Here is an 18,811-nt window from a genome sequence, read left to right as displayed (position 1 = left end):
ATTTTCTGTTTTGTTTGATTCACTAGAACTTAGTTTGTACTAAAAGATTACATTGGTAATAATTTCTGATTTTTAGGTGACGTGCTTTAGCGTACCAGGGGAAAAAATACTTTAAGCTCTGAGCAAATGTAACTTTAACAAACTGCAACTTCAAAAAACTTAAAAAATGTAAAACTTTAGGTGAGATTTCTTTAAGAATAAATTTGAAATCAGTAAAAAGAGACAGTACAGAAAGTTTTCTGATTTTTGGAATTAAAATTGGAAACTTACGGGAGATTTTACAACTTTATTTTAGCCAAAGCTCTATCTGTAAATGATTAATGAACATTATAGGTTCTCAAGCACATCGGCAGTCCCCGACCCACTGCTCTTCCCTATACCTGATTCTCTCTCCCCAGAGTCAACCACTTTTACATATATAATGGTTTCTTTTGGTATTTACCTCTGTGTTTTTAAATAACACTTGTCTATGTCTTGATTTTCTTAGCTGTAGATTTGGAGACTTGACTTCCCACGCGGGGTGAGGATTCAGCTCTCCTGGGTGCCCTCCCCATGTACACATTTCCCTTCCCTTCATCATCCTGGAGTGTTATATCACCTTGTAAAGAAATCAGTATTCAATACTTACATTTTTATGACTATGTAAATATTGTTTCTGGATGGCCAATCTAGTGTACTACAGCTGAATTTCCTTTGGTTTTCTCTGTAGTTAATAATTGTCTCTTTTTTTTCCATTGGCTTAATTTTCTATGTCCCCATCACCAATTTGCTGCCAGAATTGTAAATCTCCTTTCAGTACGTTTAAGCACAACAGGTATTCTGTCAGTTTCACACCTGCTGCTCCTCCTGTTCTTGGTCTCCAGTTCAGCCTGGCGAGTTGTGTAACTGTAACTGCTGCACGGGTCATACGCGCGTGGGATCTCCATTTACTAGAAATTAAGATACTTTAATTTTTGAATACCATGTCTTCCAGTTTTCTTGCTTTCTTCTCTCCTTTTGGTTGGTAGAGACGCCTTAGAAAGGGGGCATAGGAGAGAAATTTGTTGAGTCTATGCATCTCAGAAAATGCCACATTATTCTACTCTCATACCTGATAGACATTTTACCTGGGGATACAATTTCAGATTGGGAATAATTTGTACTGAAAAATGTGACCATGTTTCTCTACTGACTTGTAGCCTCCAGCCTTGTGTTTGGGAAGTCCGGTGTCTTTATGATCCTTGTTTTCCCCAGTTTTATTGAGAAATAATTGACATATAGCACTGTATAAGGCATACAGCATGATGGTTTGATTTACACGTGCTGTGAAATGATTACCACCATAGTTTCGGCTATCTCATATTGAATCTCATAGACACAATAAAAAGAAAAGAAAAAATTGTGAAAAAATGAAAAAATTGTCTCATGATGAGAACTCTTAGACTTACTGTCTTAACAACTTTCCTGAGTATCACACAGCGGTGTTAGCTGCTAGCTGCTAGTGTGGTCACCATGCTGTACGTGACATCCCTAGTACTTACTTAGCTTGTAACTGGGAGTCGGTACCTTTTGACCACCTTCCACCAATTCCCCCTTCCCCCCACCTCCGCCCCTGGCAACTACAAGTCTGATCTCTTTTTCTTTACTATGAGGTTTTTTTTGGTGTTTTGTTTGTTTGTTTGTTTGTTTGCAGATTCCGCATATAATTGAGATCATTTATATGTATTTGTCTTTCTCTGTCTGACTTAATTCACTTAGCTTAATGCCTTCAGGGTCCATCCATGTTGGCACAGGTAGTAGGATTTCCTCATTTTTTTAATGGCTGAATAATATATATATATATAGTTGTGCTATATATAGATAGATAGCACAACTTCTTTACCCATTCATTCATTGATGGACACTTAGGTTGTTTCCATGTCTTGGCCATTATAAATAATACTGCTATGAACATGGGGGTACAGATATCTTTTGGAGTTAGTGTTTTGTTGCCTTTGGATATATTCCCAGAAGTGGAATTGCTGGACCATATGGTAGTTCTATTTTTAATTTTTTTGACTATTTTCAATAGTGGCTGTACAGTCCCACCAACAGTGCACAAGGTTTCCCTTTTCTCCACATCCTAGCCAGTATTTGTTATCCCTTGTCTTTTTGATGATGGCCGTTCTAACACCCGTGAGGTGCTATCTCGTCACAGTTTTAATTTGCATTCCCTAATGACTTGTGACGTTGAGCATCTTTTCATGTATGTGTTGGCCTTTTGTATATCTTCTTTGAAAAAAGATCTATTCAGGTCCTTTGTCTATTTTTTAACTGGGTTATTTGTTTATTTTTGCTGTTGAGCTGTATGAGTTCTTTACATATTTTGGATATTAACCCCTTATCAGATATCTGGTTTGCAAATATTTTTTCTTATTCCATAAGTTGTCTTTTCCCTTTGTTCCTGGTTTCTCTTGCTCTACAGAAACTTTTAGTTTGATGTAGCCCTACGTGTTTATTTTTTATTTTGTTGCTTGTGCTGGTGTCATATCAAAAAAGTCATTACCAAGACTCACATCAAGGAGCTTTTCTCCTCTGTTTTCTTCTAGGAGTTTCATGGTTTCAGGTCTTACATTTAAGTCTTTAATCCATTTTGAGTAAATTTTCCTGAGTGTTGTAAGATAGGGGTTCAATTTCATTCTTTTACATGTGAGAATCCAATTATCCCAGCACCATTTATTGAAGAGACTGTCTTTTCTCCATTGAGTATTATTATCTCGATTGTCAAATATTAGTTCACTGTATATGCTTAGGTTTATTTCTGGGCTCTCAATCCTGTCCCATTTGTCTGTTTGTCTGTTTTATGCCAGTACTGTACTGTTTTGATTACTATAGCTATAGTATAGTTGGAAATCAGGAAGTGTGATGCCTCTGCTTTGTATTCTTTTAGGATTGCTTTGGCTATTCAGGATATTTTTGTGGTTCCATATAAATTTTAGGAGTATTTTCTCTACTTCTTTAAAAAATGCCCTTGTTATCTTGATAGGGATTGCATTGAATCTGTAGATGGCTTTTGGCAATACTGACATTTTAACAATATTAATTCTTCCAATCCATGAAAACAGGATACTTTTCCATTTATTTCTGTTGTCTTCAATTTCTTTCATCAATGTCTTATAGTCTTCAGAGTAGAGATCTGTCACCTCCTTGGTTAAATTTATCCCTAGGTATTTTGTTGGTTTTGATGCCATTGTAAATGGGATCAATTTCTTTATTTCTTTTTCAGAAAATTTGTTGTTAGTGTATAGCCTTTCTGATTCTTGATTTTTTTTTTTTTTTTTTTTTTTTTTTTTGGTGACCTGGTTCCTCTCGAAGCTTTTAGACTCTTCTCGTTGCCTCCATGTTCTAAAATTTCACGATACTGTGCTTTGACGTAGGTCTTTTTTTTAACGATTCTTCTGGGTGGGCTGTTTATATTCAGGAAACCAGTCATTCAGTTAAGAGAAATTTTCTTGTATTACATCTTTGATAATATCTTCCCCTTCATGTATACTTTGTTCTCTCTTTCTGGAAGTGCTGCTACTCAGATAGTAGACCCCCCTGGACTGGTCCTCCAGTTTTCCTGTCTTTTCCTTTCCATTTGTCTTTCTCTCTGGGAAATTTTCTTAAGTTAATCTTCTAACACTTCAATAGATAGGTTCATTTCTTCTATTGTATTCTTCATTACCAAGGGTTTTAAATTTCTTTCTCCAAATATTTATTTTTTGATGGTCTGTTATATCTCTTTGAAGATGCTAATTGAAATTTTCTTCAATTTCTCTGAACAAAATTGAAAATTTCTTCTATGCATTAAATTGCCTGGTTCATTGTTTTAGTGTGTTTGTTTTAGATTCTGCTTTTATTTTAGAGACCTAGTGTTCTTAACTTCTGCATTAGAATAGCTCATACTGATCTTTCTGGTTCTTCCACTCCTTCCAGGCACATGAGGGGATTAATTTCCCTGCCTCCATGTGATGTGTTTTGGCTGTGGAATGTGAACAGTATGGGTGTACCTGTATCTCCAGCCCACAAGATTGACTGACTGAGATCTGTCTATCTATCTATCAATCTATCTACCATCTACCTACCTATCTACCTAGTATCGCAGTGGAGGTGCCAGTCACCCGAGATGCACCCTGGAATCCTGAGCCGTACTGTGGAGGCCAGCTGCCTGGGGGAGGCATCCAGAACCACTTTGAACTTGGCTTGAGTGGGAAATTAGTGTTTGTTGTGTTCAGCTGCTGAGACTTTGGTATTGTTTTTTATTAGAGCGTTACCTAGCCTGTCCTGACTGATACAGCTATCAGTCATATTTAAGAATGAGCCATAAAAAGCAGTTTGGAAGCTCTATATTGTGGGTGAGGCTTAGTCATGTGGTGATCTGGCCCACCCTTCCTATAAGGGCACTCCCAGGTATTAATGTCAATAGATCTCTTCTGAGCTTGTTAGTTTTCCCAGGAAAAACGGCACCAATCTCTTGCTTAGCAAGTGTAAGCCCAGCTACCAGTGGTTCTGAAAACTGAGTGGGGAAAGGGGGTCCGGGAACCCCACTGGTCAGTGCGTGGACAGTCCCTTAATCCTCCTGTTTTCAGTAAGGTACGCCTTCTTTCAGCTGTACCAGCTGCCAGGAAGTCCAGAATCTTTGTAGCTGAGTCTCTCTAGAGAGGAAACCTTCAGTTTCACCCAGATTGGGCAAAGGCAGGCTGAGGGGCTGGCTACTTCTTAACAGACTTCCGGCCAGTCCTCCACAGCCACACCCAGCTGTCTGAAGTCCTTGATGCCGGAATTCCAGAGCCTTTCAAGGGTTTGCAGTATGAATCAATCAGCTGCTGGGCTTTCTCTTGCTGACTTAGGTTTCCTGTTTCTCGGGTCTGCTAACTCAGTTACCACTCGGCTTTCCACAATCCCAAATTTTGTGGCTCTTGTCCTCTGAGCTGCCCTTTGTCCTTCTGTGTTTATGACTTTTTAATATCCTTTTTCTGCAATTTTCTAGATGGAGTGTAGGCAAACACATGTATTCAATCTGTTGTGTTTACTGGAATTTCCTTAATGAGGGATTTTTTTCCCTCCTAACTTTTTATTATGAAAAATTTGTAGATCTGACAAATAATTTATCACCACATTTCTTTTATCCTCTCCTCCCTCTCTCTTTAAATATATGAGTGTATTGTATTGTATTTATTTTTTATTTTTTTTGTGTGTGTGTATTGTATTTATGTTTACTGTTTTTTGCTGTAACATTGGAAGGTAAGTTACAGATACTATGACCCTCCACCATTAAATAATTCAGCATGCATCTTCCAAGGAAAAAATATTCCCTTACACACCATAATACCAATTATTACAACTATAGAAAATTTTTAAAATCCTGTCATGTCATCTAACATCTATCATCCAATATCTAGTATAACATCTAGTATATTTAAACTACCCAGTTGTTCTAAGAATTCTTTTATCCTTTTTTTAAAATTAAAAATTGGGATCCAATTGAGATAAACATGCTACAATTGGTTGTTATTTCCCTCCTTTTTTGTGTGTGTTGGGGGGGCGCACCATGCAGCTTGCAGGATCTTAGTTCCCCGACCAAGGATCAAACCTGGGCCCCAGCAGTGAAAGTGCCGAGTCCTAACCACTGGACCGCCAGGGAGGTCCCCATTATTTCTCTTGTGAACTAGAACAGTTCCTCAAAGTTTTTGGTGTTTGTATTCTTTCTTTTAATTAATCTTGAACAGTACCAGCACCTGTAGAGCTGGATTAATAACTAAAGACGAGGCCCTGTTAAGGAGATGTTAGTGAAAGTATATGGGAATAGGACAAACTTTATTTTATCAAGTAATTTTAATGGTTTGTGTTTCTAACTCAGGTGCTACCAGTCGAAAACGTCACCGAGCAATGCTTTGCACCTTCAGTGTATTAACATTTTCGATAACGAAGCAGTATTTGTCTTTGCTGGGATGAAGAACTATATTTAGAGCCTTCCCAGCCCACCCCACAGCAGTCTGCGTGCTTTGCCAGTACTCAGCCTCATGACTTTTGTTTGCTTCGAGTTGAATTTGAGTGAGCTCAAAGGGCATTTCTGTTTATGACTAATGGCTGAGCTCTGAAGTTAGTGTAGTTATCAGACATTCCTGACATTCCATACGTCTAATTTTTAGTGCTTGGAGGATCTGGTGCTGTGCCAGAGGAAAACAGAGGCTGGAAGGCACAAGGAAATACCACCAAAGAAAGTCTTCCTATAAGTTACAAAAATCCAATCATGTGTTTAACTAGCAAAGCAAATGCTGGGGATGGAATTGATTTGTAGCATGTTAGCGCCATTCCTTGGGCTGCGTAAGAACATTTCTTAGTTTTCTGATACTTGATTCTCAGAATTCCAATCCTGTAGCTTTAAAAAAAAAAAAAAAAAAAAATCCGTGATTCTTTTGGTTTGTGTTAGTTGTACTCAGAGCCAGAATGAGGTGCTTTTCAGCGCAAAAGCCTCCTATCCTGAGAGGGGTCCAGAGTGTCGTTGCCAGGGATCCGTCAGTGCAGATGCAGTGGTCCGCAGAAAGGACAGTCATCGAGCACGTGTTGGATGAGTACCAGCTATTGTTCTAGGCACCGAGGACTCCAGAAGTGGGCAAGACAGGTCGTAGGGAGGAAGGAAGAAAGATACATCGATCTTTAGACGACATGGGTGTACCACAAAAACATGCTAAGTGAAAGAAACCAAACACAAGAAAGCACAAATTTCCATGCTTCCATTGGTATGAAATCCCAGAAAAGGTAAATCTATAGAGACAGAAAGTAAATTCGTGGTTGCCTGGGGCAGGGGGAGACTGCAAATAGGCATAAGGGATCTTTTTGGGGTGGTCAGAATGCGCCACACTTAGATTGTGTGGTGGTTTTAACTCTATAAATTTACTAAAAATTTCCGATCTGTACACGTACAACGGGCAAATTTTCTGGTATATAAATTAAACTTCAGTGATCCTATGAAAAAAAAAAAAAGCTAGGCTTGGGATTATTAAATCCCAGCATGACCTGTAACTGCTTCCTGTGGTCAATGTGATCAGGGGCGTGAAGATGGGTAGTTAACCGTGGGCTTGGTGTGTGGAAAGGAGAGAGGTCGAGTCCACGTGGGCTCTGTGCAGCTGGTTTTCCTGGCCTCGGAAGGTTACCTCCCTCTTGACAAATATGGAGTCTCTGCACTTAAAAGACAGAGAAATGGGTGCTTTGGCTCAGGGAGTCTCGCCCGGTGTTGCTGTTACGAGGACGACTTTGTGTTCCCCGGCGCTCCACCGAATGTCAGAAAGCCTAGCCCACGGGTGTTAATCCGCGGTACCACAGGAGGCACAGTCCAAGTGCATTCGTCTCCAAAGCAAACGCTGAGCTACCACCGGGGAAGGGACTTAGGCCACCCCGCAGCCCCCACCTAGAGGACAGGCACTGGTTGTCTGGAGAAGCTGCTGGGGACGAGAGCCATGCTTCTCGCGACTCGTGTGTCCCAGCACCCGCAAGAGGCTTTCGGTAAACGTCGGGTGACCTCGTGGACGCATGAATGAAATGTTCCTTTGCTGGTAGTTTTATTATTATTACTTCCTACTGGCAGGAATGAAAAGATTAGAGGCTGGAGTGGGTTGTTGTTTTTTTTTTCTTTCCCTCTTCCACTTGAAGTCAGTCTCCTCAGCATCCTTACTGTCCCATTAAATGTGGGCACATCCCAAGGCCTTGCCTGGCTCGTTAGCCTCATCCATTATCTGATCTCCACATGGAAATGTTAGTCCTCATTTTACCTGCACGTCCCTCTGGTGCCTCACACAACATATTTTTAAGTTAGTTGTGCCTGATTATTTTGCTTACCCATGCTGATATCACTACGCTCCTTTGAAACTGCCAAACCATAAGCATTGTAGACTTTCTCATTTCTGCTTTCACGTTTAGTGAGTGCACTGTTTCAGTAACACCCCCAACTTTTCGTTATCCAGCTTCTGCTTTCAAATATCCAGTGACTGGGAGGTCTGCCGTCACTAGGAGCCTTTTCTCCTCGGCGGCAGCCTCGAACCTGCTCATTGCCTTTCCCGCAGCCCCCCACGCTGCCGCCACCTTGGCTACCTTTCTCCTCGTCTTTGCAGTTGCTTACTCTCTGATGGTGAAAGGGAAGGTTGAGGTCTGTTTCAGCCTCTCCAGCCCAGCACCTCTCACAGGCAGGAGAATCACGTGGAGAGCTTGGCCAGAGCCTCCCAGTTTCCGATTTAGTAGTTTTGGGGGGAGGAACTTGATAACTTGCATTTCTACCCAGTTACCAGGCGGTACTGATGCTGCTGGGTCAGGGGCCACACTTTGAGAACCGCTGCTTTAGCCCGCTCAGTGCGTCACTCTCAGGTTCACTTTCCTAAATTAAAATGTGCCCCAGGTCTGCCACTCCTCGCTGAGTGTCTTCCATTGACCTAGGACCGTGGTTCCCAAGGTAGGTGGTGCAGTGGAGTAGGAACATCCCATTAAGTAACTTTTAGTCATTTTTTTTTTTTTGGTCTACTTTACTTTTCAGGGCTTCTGATTAGATCAAGGAGAAAGTCCGTTTGGTGCTACTGTCTTTAGCACCTTTCTGGCACTTAATTGCCTTTTCAACCAAGTGAGCAAGCCATCAGCTCCAAGCCGCTGCCAGCAATTCGCTAAAATTTTACAGTATGATTTTGTTGTCACTGTATTTATTTTCAATGGCAAGTATTTTAAGGGACTACTGGGTTAAGGAGTGCAATCCAGAAGTCCTAAAGAATTCTTCTATATCTTTTCTTCTAGTGGGTTTCATACTTCAGTTAGTTTCATGGATCATGTATAGCTCTTTTGATTTATCTGGAATTAATTTTGTTGTAACAAAGAGGTAGGATCTAGCTTTTATTCCCTAACTGGCTATGCAATTAGCCCAACACGTTTAAATAATCAATCTTTTACTCATCATAAACAAAGTTTATGGATAAGTAATATCCTTGGAAAAAATATTTGCCACTTGACAGAGGATTAATACCAAAATATGTTAAAAGTTGCTACAAATTATTAAGAAGGACAAACAACACAATTTTAAAAAGGACAATTCACAAAAGAAGCAAATAAACGTACAGAAAGGTTACAAACCTTACTAGCAGTTACTAGATAGCTCCCCCCTCCAACGATCACATTGAGAGGTGGTGGAACGTGGGTAAATGAGCCCTCGCTTACCTTGTGGATGAGAATGCAAATTGCTAAAGCCCATGTGGAGGAGACTATCAGAACGTAAAAACTTAAATGCTAATATGTCTTTAACATCTCTTTAATGCATGTTGAGATTTTGAAATTTAAAAAGGGTGTATGTTCTTTGACTCTTCGCAAGGGCTTTAGTCTAAAAAATTGCACAGCTGAAAACATTTACAAGCAAGTTCTTTGAAGCATTAGTTTCTCTTGAAGGAGGTTGCAACTCATGTCTATTAATCGATGAATAGTTAAATAATGGACTGTAATCCACTCAGTGTATGTAGATAGTAAAAGATTGAGGTAAACCTATATATATGCTCATTGAAAGATTTCTTACTTGTATTGCAAACTGAACAAAGTCATAGAAAATGCACATAGTATGAGCCTATTTGCATGTTTTGTAAAACTATATGAATTTATAGGTGGACTATAAGATACCAAAATATTGCAGTATGTAGCATTCTACAGGTAAATGAAGGAGGGACTTTAATAATAGCTTATCCTAGTTTATGTATTCTTCATAATGAGAATGTATTACTTGTGTTTTTTTAAGGTAGGACCCAAAACTATAGTATATGTATAGTTTATTTAGTTTAATTCCAATCTTGTAAAAATGTGCATAATATTTTATGTGCATCAGTATACATATGTATATATTTATATAAGAAAAACATAGCCTAGAATGAAACATATTGTTAACTGGGGTTCTCCTATAAGGTCATAGGGATTAAAAAACATCTTCCCAGTTCCGTAAGTTTTGATAAAAGTAATACTGGTTCATTTAAATCACTTAATTGACCTCTCTAAGAGAGAGGTTGCATCTAACAAGGTCCTGTCCACACCGAGGGGTGGGTGGGTGGGTCGTGTGTCAGTTCTTTGTTGTTGTGACTGGAGCACATTCTCTTGAGTGAATGTCCCGTCCTGGCCCTTGAACAGTTATTATCTGTGATGAAATCCTTGATGATTGTGTGTTGTTTAAAGTCTAGGGAGGAGGACAAGACAGTCTTGGCGGGTTTTTATTTGTTTGTTTGGACAATAATCTCTTAAGCCCTCGTCCTCTTTCAAACATTCCTACCTTCTTTGCCAGCATATCCACTTAAATTCTCAAACTATTTTCCAAAACCAAATAATCCAACAAGCAAACATTTCTTGGCACTTAGGAGAGAAATGAGGTTCAGGTTAAAGTGTTTTGCTGACCTCTCTGTTTTCTTCTGTAGGGTAAGATACTTTTTTTAAAAAACTTGCTGAATTATTGAAACACCTGAAATAAATTCTTTTACCTCTTCGTAACTAAGAATCTGTTCTCTGTTTAGCTATTCATTTATGATACATAATATAATTATAGTAAACTAAAATAAATTACAGGACCAGATATTTTGATGCAGTTTTGAAAGATTTTTTTCTCGTGTCCTGCCTGTCGCTTGTTCAGGAAACATGTTTGTCAACTATCACCTTAATATCAACCTTCATATTGTTCTCTTAGTAAATGCATTTACCATTACACCTTTGTAAATTGAACATTTTTTTTTAAATGACAATTCTTCCATGGTGTCCCTGTTTTCATTTCTGTCTTCCTTTCTAATCTGCACCCACTTAGTCAACATTGATTCTATGCCGACTGTGTACGAGGAAGGCATTGGGCTAGAGATGCAGAGATGGGTGCAGAGGCCCTGCCTTTGAGAAGCTTGTCGAGAAATGAGAGTGTAGTAAAGGTGCCTGAGGTGGCTCCTGAGTCTTTGTGGAGGTGGTCAGGTGGGATAGGATTCAGGGAACACTGTGTAAGAATAGCATTCCTGGGTTACATGGAATCAAGACTTTAATGGGTTTTTAATACTGCCAAACTGTTTCTTAAAAGGATGTATCAAGTTACAGAATCACCAGCAATAAATGAAAGTAACTGATTTCCCACATCCTCACCAGAACTGAATTTCATCCTTAGGACAAAGCAAAACAAAACAAAAACTTGATATCCTAATAGACTTAAAATTAAGCCTCATTATTGTTTTATTTGGCATTTCTTTTTGTTATTAGTGAAGTTGAACATTTTCCCATATTTTTATTATTTTACTTACTCCAAATATTCACTTGGAGTCTTGGCATTGTTATAACTTGTAAATTTATAAAAAATTTATAAATTTTTTAATAAATTTATAACTTTGTAAAAAATTAGTAAATTTTTTAAAACAATTTATTGAGGTGAAATTCACGTAACACCAAATTAACCACTTTAACGTGAACAATTTGGTGGCATACATATGTTGACAATGGTGTTCAACCACCACCTCTGTCTAGTTCCAAAACATTTCCATCACTCCAGTACCTGTTGAGCACTTTCTCCTCATTTGCCCCTCTCCCTAGCCCCTGGCAACCATTGATCTACTTTCCGTCTGCATGGATTTATCTATACTGGATATTTTATATACATGGAATTATAATATGTGACCTTTGTTCTGGCTTCTTTCATTTAATATAATGTTTGGAGGTTCATCCACACTGTAGCATGTATAGGTACTTCATTCCTTTTTATGGCTGAATAGTAAGATACCACACGTTGTTTATCCATTCATCCATTGATGGAAGTGTGAGTTCTTTCCACCTTTAGACTATTGTGAATGGTGCTGCTATGAACATATGCATACATATAATTGTTTGGGTACCTGTTTTCAGTTCTTTTAGTTATTTGCCTCGGAGTGGAATGGTGGGGTTATGCAGTAATTCTGTGTTTAACTCTTTGAGGAACTTCCAAACTGTTTTCTATAGAGGCTGAACCGTTTTACATTCCCATCAACAATGCGCAACATTCCCATTTCTCTGCATCCTCATCAACACTTGTTGTTTCTGTTTTTTAAATTATAGCCACCCTAGTGGGTACCTCATTGTGGTTTTGATTTGCATTTCCCTCATGACTAATGATGTTGAATACTTGTTACTATGTATCTCATATATGACAGAAAAAGAAAACCTTGCTTTTTAAGAACTTATTTTAAAATTATTTAAATGTTCCTTGAGGGAGAAAAAAGTTTACTTAAAATTAAATGAAGTGGCCCAAATCTGAGAATTATTAAGCCATTAATTTTGTCTAAACATTTCATAGTTTTCATAATAGAGATATTTCTGAAGCATAGGCTTTTGCCTCCAGGTTCCTTTTTTTTAATAAATTTTTTAAATTAATTTATTTTTTGTTGCATTGGGTCTTCGTTGATGCACGAGGGCTTACTCTAGTTGCGGCGAGCAGGGGCTACTCTTCGTTGCGGTGCGTGGGCTTCTCATTGCGGTGGCTTCTCTTGTTGCGGAGCATGGGCTCTAGGCGCGTGGGCTTCAGTAGTTGTGACACGTGGGCTCAGTAGTTGTGGCTCGTGGGCTCTAGAGCGCAGGCTCAGTAGCTGTGGCGCATGGGCTTAGTTGCTCTGCGGCATGTGGGATCTTCCCGGACCAGGGCTTGAACCCGTGTCCCCTGCATTGGCAGGCAGATTCTCAACCACTGCGCCACCAGGGAAGCCCAGGCGGATTCTTAACCACTGCGCCACCAGGGAAGTCCCAGGTTCCTTTTTAAATTGAGTTTGTTTTCCTTTTCTCCATCACCTGGGTGTATTAGGCTGTAATTTGTGCCCTTTAACCAGTGGTTCTCAAAGTGTGGTCCAGGGACCAACAGCGTGAGCATCACTGGGGAAGCTGTTAGAAATGCAAATCCTAGTAGGTCAGGCCCCACCCCTGATCTGCTGAGTCAGAAGCTCTGGGAGTGGGCCCAGTAATCTGTTTTAATAAGCTTTTCAGATGAGTGGGATGTGCTCTTAGGTCTGAGAACCACTGCTGTAACTCAGCATTTCTGGGCCAGTGTTGTATTAAAGAGCCCTTGTGGGAGATGGAATCCACAATTTTGGCCTTGTTAGCTCCAACTTTTCTTTTCTGTTTTTTTTTTTCTTAATTTATTTTCTTTCTTTATTTTTTGGCTGTGTCGGGTCTTGGTTGCAGCGCGCGGGCTTCTCTCTAGCTGTGGCGTGCAGGTTTTCTCTTTTCTAGTTGTGGCGCACAGGCTCCAGGGCGCATGGCCTCTGTAGTTTTGCGGCACAGGGGCTCTCTCGCTGAGATGCGCGAGCTCAGTAGCTGTGGCACGCGGGCTTAGTTGCCCTGCGGCGTGTGGGATCTTAGTCCCCTGCACTGGAAGGCGATTCTTTACCACTGGACCACCAGGGAAGTCCTCCACCTTTTCTTTTTAACTAAAGGAGGCAGACAATATAAACAATTAAATTGAATCATATTATAACCTCCTGTTTAAGAATTACATACTATATGTATAAATCATATAGTTTTACCTAGAAATTGCTATTCAGTCTACAAATCATGTGAAGAGAGTAGTTTTTAAACGCTGCTTTTGATCTTTGGTCAGATCCCTAAAGAATTTAAGAGTTGCGTGTCCTTGGTGTGTATTTTTCCTCTCTCCTGTGATCGGGTCTCATTTTTTACTTCTTTGGAGCCTCTCCTGCGCAGGTTTCTGGCACAAAGGCCCGCGACGGCGTGGGCGCAGCCGTGGACGCGCTCAGGCAGCAGTAGCGCTCTGTCCCTCGTCTGCAGCGCCGTCTTAAAGCCCAGGCGCCCTCCCACCTCCTCCCTCCAGAACTTTGTTAAGGGACTCCTTTCTTGCCATTTCTTCCAGAAATTGATGGCTAGTTAATCCGAGTAGCATATCAATAGTTAAACCCGTGCCTGGAGTGACAGCAGTGATGGCCACATCCTGCACAGGAGTGGAAACCTCATGGCTGGAAACCACAGACTTTGACTAGAGAGAGGCGTGTGCGGTACAGTCACAGGCTTGTTTCATTACAAGTAAGTTGGGGTTTTTTTTTTCCCTGCACAGGGTATTCAAAGGGCGATAATAATTGTATCTACTTTGCGGAGGTTTATGGGGATTTAATTCACACATTTATAGACATTAAAGCATGTGTGGTACATGGGAATCACTCAGTGAATGTTTTATATTATTAGGATAATTATGTAAAAATTGACCTTTTTTACATAGAATATTGTTATTGACATTTTTACAAGTAATGTCTGGGTCCCCAAAGCAACAGCACAAGCCGTGTGCACTTTCGAAGGTGAATTACTCACAAATGTTGCCTTTCAGGGGTCTATTCACGAAGGAATTAGAGAATTAGGTTAGGTGGCATAAGGGAGATTTTAGGTCCTCCAGATCTAAAATCCCTAGGTCAGACTGAGTGAACGGTTAGGAAGCAAATGTCAAAAGAGGAGCCAGGAGAGCTGAGGGAAGGCGTTTTGAAGGGTAGGGGGGATTGAGTCCTGTATATCTGTAGGCTGAGGGAGAAGGCATTAACTATGTGAGAGGAGATTAACCCTTGATAATAATGGATGGAGTGAAGTTGCAGAGCAGGGAGAAGAGGATGGGATTAAGGGCGGGAGATGGGCAGGCTTTTGAGTGGAGGAGAGATGCGAGAAACGGTGAGGGCGTGGGGCATCCGGGTTCCAGGCGAGCAGACTTGGGAAACAAGATGGTTGTGTTTAAATGTTTGAAAGCCCATCACGTGGAAGAGGGATTAAACTGCTGCTCTTTGGCACCAGTGGGTATAAACTGTAGGAAGACCAGATCTAGAGCCCACGTAGAGGAGACCTGTCTGAGAGCACGCAGGCCCAAGAGGACGTGATGGACTCAGTCTAAAGAAATGAGCCCGGTTAGATGCCCCTTACCAGCTAGTAACCCTGCATGAGCCGTTCACACCCAGGGCAGCAGTCTCCTGCCTGCCCCCATTGCCCCAGGTCCAGGCCTGCCCATCTGGCAGTTCTCTCCTGTCTAATGTGACCCTTTGAGAAGAATTTAAGCTAATTTCCCCAAAGACCCAGAACTAACTGCGTTACCCTCCTCTGCAGAGGTTTGCATTCTTAAAAGCCAGTTTCTTCCTGCTGCCTCTGTTCACTCATCCCTGGCATTCCCCTCATTTTGTTCCTTTGCATTGCTGGTTTCCCTGACTAGAATAGTGATCGAAACAGATAAGAAGTTGTTTTTAGGGGACTAATCAGCAACATTATAAATTAAAATTCTCTCAGAACTATGGAGAGATATCTGGTATTTTACCCTCCCTGTAAAATTCACATTGTGAACCTCATCTTGAATTCCTTCCCCGCTCTCTTGGAGCAATTCAGGCGGGTTTGTGTGGGCCGATTCTGTAGCGATCAGAGACCTAGTCGACGATGCGAACTCTGCCTCGAGTTTCAGTTAAACGACGGCAGCAACAGATGCTGTGAAGGAAAAATAACTCTTCAGACCTTTAACATTCAAGCTAAACTGTACATTTGGGAGGCTGGAACCGTGGCAAGAGTTTTATTAACCTGAAAATGGTTTTCTCTGTCAAGTGCCATTTCATTTAGTGCAGTTAGCACAAACTCGGTTGCAGTTAGCGCAAAGTCGTTGTTTCTGGATGTGTGCTTGCACACACAGCAGAATTCACCGTCGTGTAATTGGGAAGAGTAAATTCATCTGTGTGTGGCGTCTCATGTCACAGGACAGGGATCCGTGGCCTGACAATAAATACTAAATGACAGGTTGTATAAAAGAATGATATAATGCCCACAAGGAGAGGAAATACCTTGCACAGTTCAAATTTTGTATGTAAACTGTGGCAAAGTGCTGCAGTAAATTGCCATTTTCTTCACGTTAGTCACGGTGCAAAGGAAGACTGTTTTTTAAGCAAAGAGTAATCTCTGGAATTTCGCATAAAGACGGTCCGTAATTTCAGGCTTTCTGCATGCTGTTGCTCCTTTGTGGGGAACCAACAAACTCCGTCCATTTTTTACTTCCTTAACATCAAGGGAACACTGACTGTTTCAGAGATTCCTTGTGCAAAACAAGAGGAAGGAATTTAGAAGCTAATCAACATTTCTGCTCACCGTATTTGTTCTAAGTCATGTTTGTTTCTAATTTTGGAATATATCTGTTATTTCTTTTTGTTTCATGTTACTTCTTAGTATATCATAGTAATTAATATGTTTTCTTTATCAGGATAGCAGTGTATTTGAGTGATTTATTTTGTTTGGTATCTGAGAATGTTATTCTATTTATGTTTTATAATTTGGATAAGAATTAAAAATTTGAAATTTATAAATATGTATTTAATGGTTTTACTTATTGATAGGGTGTGGAGAAAAGACCTGTATTTATCCAGATACAGAAAATACAGTATTAAATTGATTTTTGCAGTAACATTGCAAGGAAGGTTTTATGTTAAAATTCCAGGAATGGAAACATCTGAATTTTTTTTTTTAATTTTTGAATTTTATTTTATTTTTTTATACAGCAGGTTCTTATTAGTTATCTATTTTATACATATTAGTGTATATATGTCAATCCCAATCTCCCAATTCATCCCACCACCACCCCGCCACTTTCCCCCCTTGGTGTCCATACGGGAAACGCCTGAATTTTTAACTGAGTTCACTTATAGATGTAATTCTAGTGTTAGAACAGTGACAGTTAATAAAGTGCTTATTATCTGTTGAACAATAAATAGGAAAAGATGGATTATTTCCAAGTGCAATCCAGTTACCATAACTTGTAATCATAGTGCATGTTCTGAAACTTTTGTGACTTCTAATTCTAAAAGTAATAAGTATATTCATATCATAGTCATGCTTAAACATGTTGCTTTGGTGCCAGGACAAAACTTGTGTAATGTCTCTCTTTTGTCATTTATACGTACCATTTCCATGTCTCCTTCTTCTTTATTTCTTTAGGATGCATGTACCTTTTAGACAGCAGAGATAGAGGAGTTTAAGGAAAGAGAATCGCCAAGCAGAATGATACGCAAGGGGCTTTGTCTAATCAGGTGGTCGAAGCTCAGTCTTACAGACAGAGTATGAAGACAAGGCGACTTTCCATGGTGTGGGGAGGGTTTTTTAAAATAAATTCATGTATTTATTTTTGGCTGCATTGGGTCTTCATTGCTGCGCGCGGGCTTTCTCTAGCTGCGGCAAGTGGGGGCTACTCTTCGTTGCGGTGCGCGGGCTTCTCACTGCGGTGGCTTCTCTTGTTGCAGAGCACGGGCTCTAGGCGCACGGGCTTCAGTAGTTGTGGCTCGTGGGCTCTAGAGCGCAGGCTCAGTAGTTGTGGCGCACGGGCTTAGTTGCGGCCTGTGGGATCTTCCCAGACCAGGGATCGAACCCATGTTCCCTGCATTGGCAGGCGGATTCTTTAACCACTGCACCACCAGGGACGTCCCAGGGAGTTTTTGATGTACATAGTATCTAATTCCTTTGTCAAAAGAAAACTTAATTTTCCTGTGCAGTTTTTATGATATAAGGTGGGATTTGAGCATAATTCTAAGAGCCAGTTTTTGGACTCAGATTAAGTTCAAATCGACTCCAGGTTTGCAAAGCGAATATGGCAAATTGCCATATTTGGATGCATTGCTTAACACGTCTGAGATTCATTTCACTCATCTACTGCATATGGAAGCTTTCCACTTATCAGGCATTACACCGTTTGGTTCTCCTTTAAGCTTCATGATCTCCCCCAGTCCCTACCTTTTTAAAAACTAATAGATTGGAAAACAGGGGCTTTTAAGGTTAATAACCTGCCCCCACGTTGTAAGATGGCGGAACAAGCATTTGAATCCAGGTCCCTTTGATCTCAAATTTCAAGTTCTTAACTTCTGAGCCAAATTCTCTAGAATTACCTGGAAAGCTTGATTAAACATACGTTGCTGGGCCCTAGAGTTTCTGATCCTGTAGGCATGTACTATACTAGGAGGCCCAAGGATTTGTTTCTAACCAGTTCCCAGCTGTGGACGCTGCTGGTCGTGAGCACTAGACCTTGAGAATCACTGCTGTACGTTGTGCTCCCAGACTTGGTTCCTCTGGAGAGTGAAAGAGAGAATTCACGTGTGACGCTTGGATTCATAGTCACTAACATTTATGGATTGCTTAACGATGTCCTAGACACTTTTCGGAGTTAATCCCTTTTCATCCTCCCATTAATCTTAGCAGGTAGTTAAATTGCAGGGGGAAGATAGGGGGTGTGATCACCACTTAAAATGAAGAAAAGGAAACTGAGGTGGAGAGAGTTGCCCAGTCAGGAGGTCTCACAGTGAGTCAGTGTGGTGACTGAGTCAGCCGGTGTTCGTGAAGGCCAGGATCCCTGCAGCCGTCTGCAGAAGCGGATTTCACGCTTAAGGAAGGTTGAGAGAAAAGGAGACACTTCTTTCTTTCATCCCTTGGTGTTTCACATCCTTGGAGGAGGGCTGTTGGCAGGCCACACCTGGGAAGAAAGGGTTTCCCTCCTTTTCATGTTTTTCTCCCAGCGTTCTGAAGGGTACATGACACAGTTCATTATTCTGATGAGTGATGTGATTCTGGGAATGACCTGTATTTCAGTTGCGCTATGAAATCGTTGATATTCACTGGCATGGATCACAGAGACTCCAGGTGATTTCATATGTAGGAACTGCTGGTGGTGCCGGTGCATTAAATTAGCAGAGATGTCACCTGAAGTTGGCCACCCTATAGCAGGGCGGTCACCAGTCTGTGGTGCTGGCCTGCCTGCAGCTGCTTTAACAGCCAGGGAAAATCTCAGATGCGAAAATGAAGGAAGTGAGAGAGA

The 18,811-nt window shown here is 40.7% G+C and overlaps 1 protein-coding gene across 3 annotated transcripts in view; it reads left to right on the top strand.

The window, feature by feature from the left end:
* Window positions 1–18,811, top strand: part of WWC2 (WW and C2 domain containing 2) — a 163,060-nt gene that overhangs the window by 65,741 nt on the left and 78,508 nt on the right. Inside the window, exon 2 of one of the 3 annotated variants that reach the window (XM_082375187.1) lies at window positions 13,862–14,031. The exons of the other annotated variants lie outside the window; for them this stretch is intronic. The gene's annotated coding sequence lies outside the window, so the exon portion shown is untranslated. The remainder of the gene's footprint in view (window positions 1–13,861; window positions 14,032–18,811) is intronic. 3 annotated transcript variants of the gene reach the window in all.

Source organism: Balaenoptera borealis (genome assembly GCF_965194805.1).
Source record: "Balaenoptera borealis genome assembly, chromosome: 21".
Taxonomy (NCBI): Eukaryota; Metazoa; Chordata; class Mammalia; order Artiodactyla; family Balaenopteridae; genus Balaenoptera; species Balaenoptera borealis.
The sequence above is the reverse complement of the archived record's forward strand: the minus strand, read 5'-3'. Positions and strand labels throughout refer to the sequence as shown.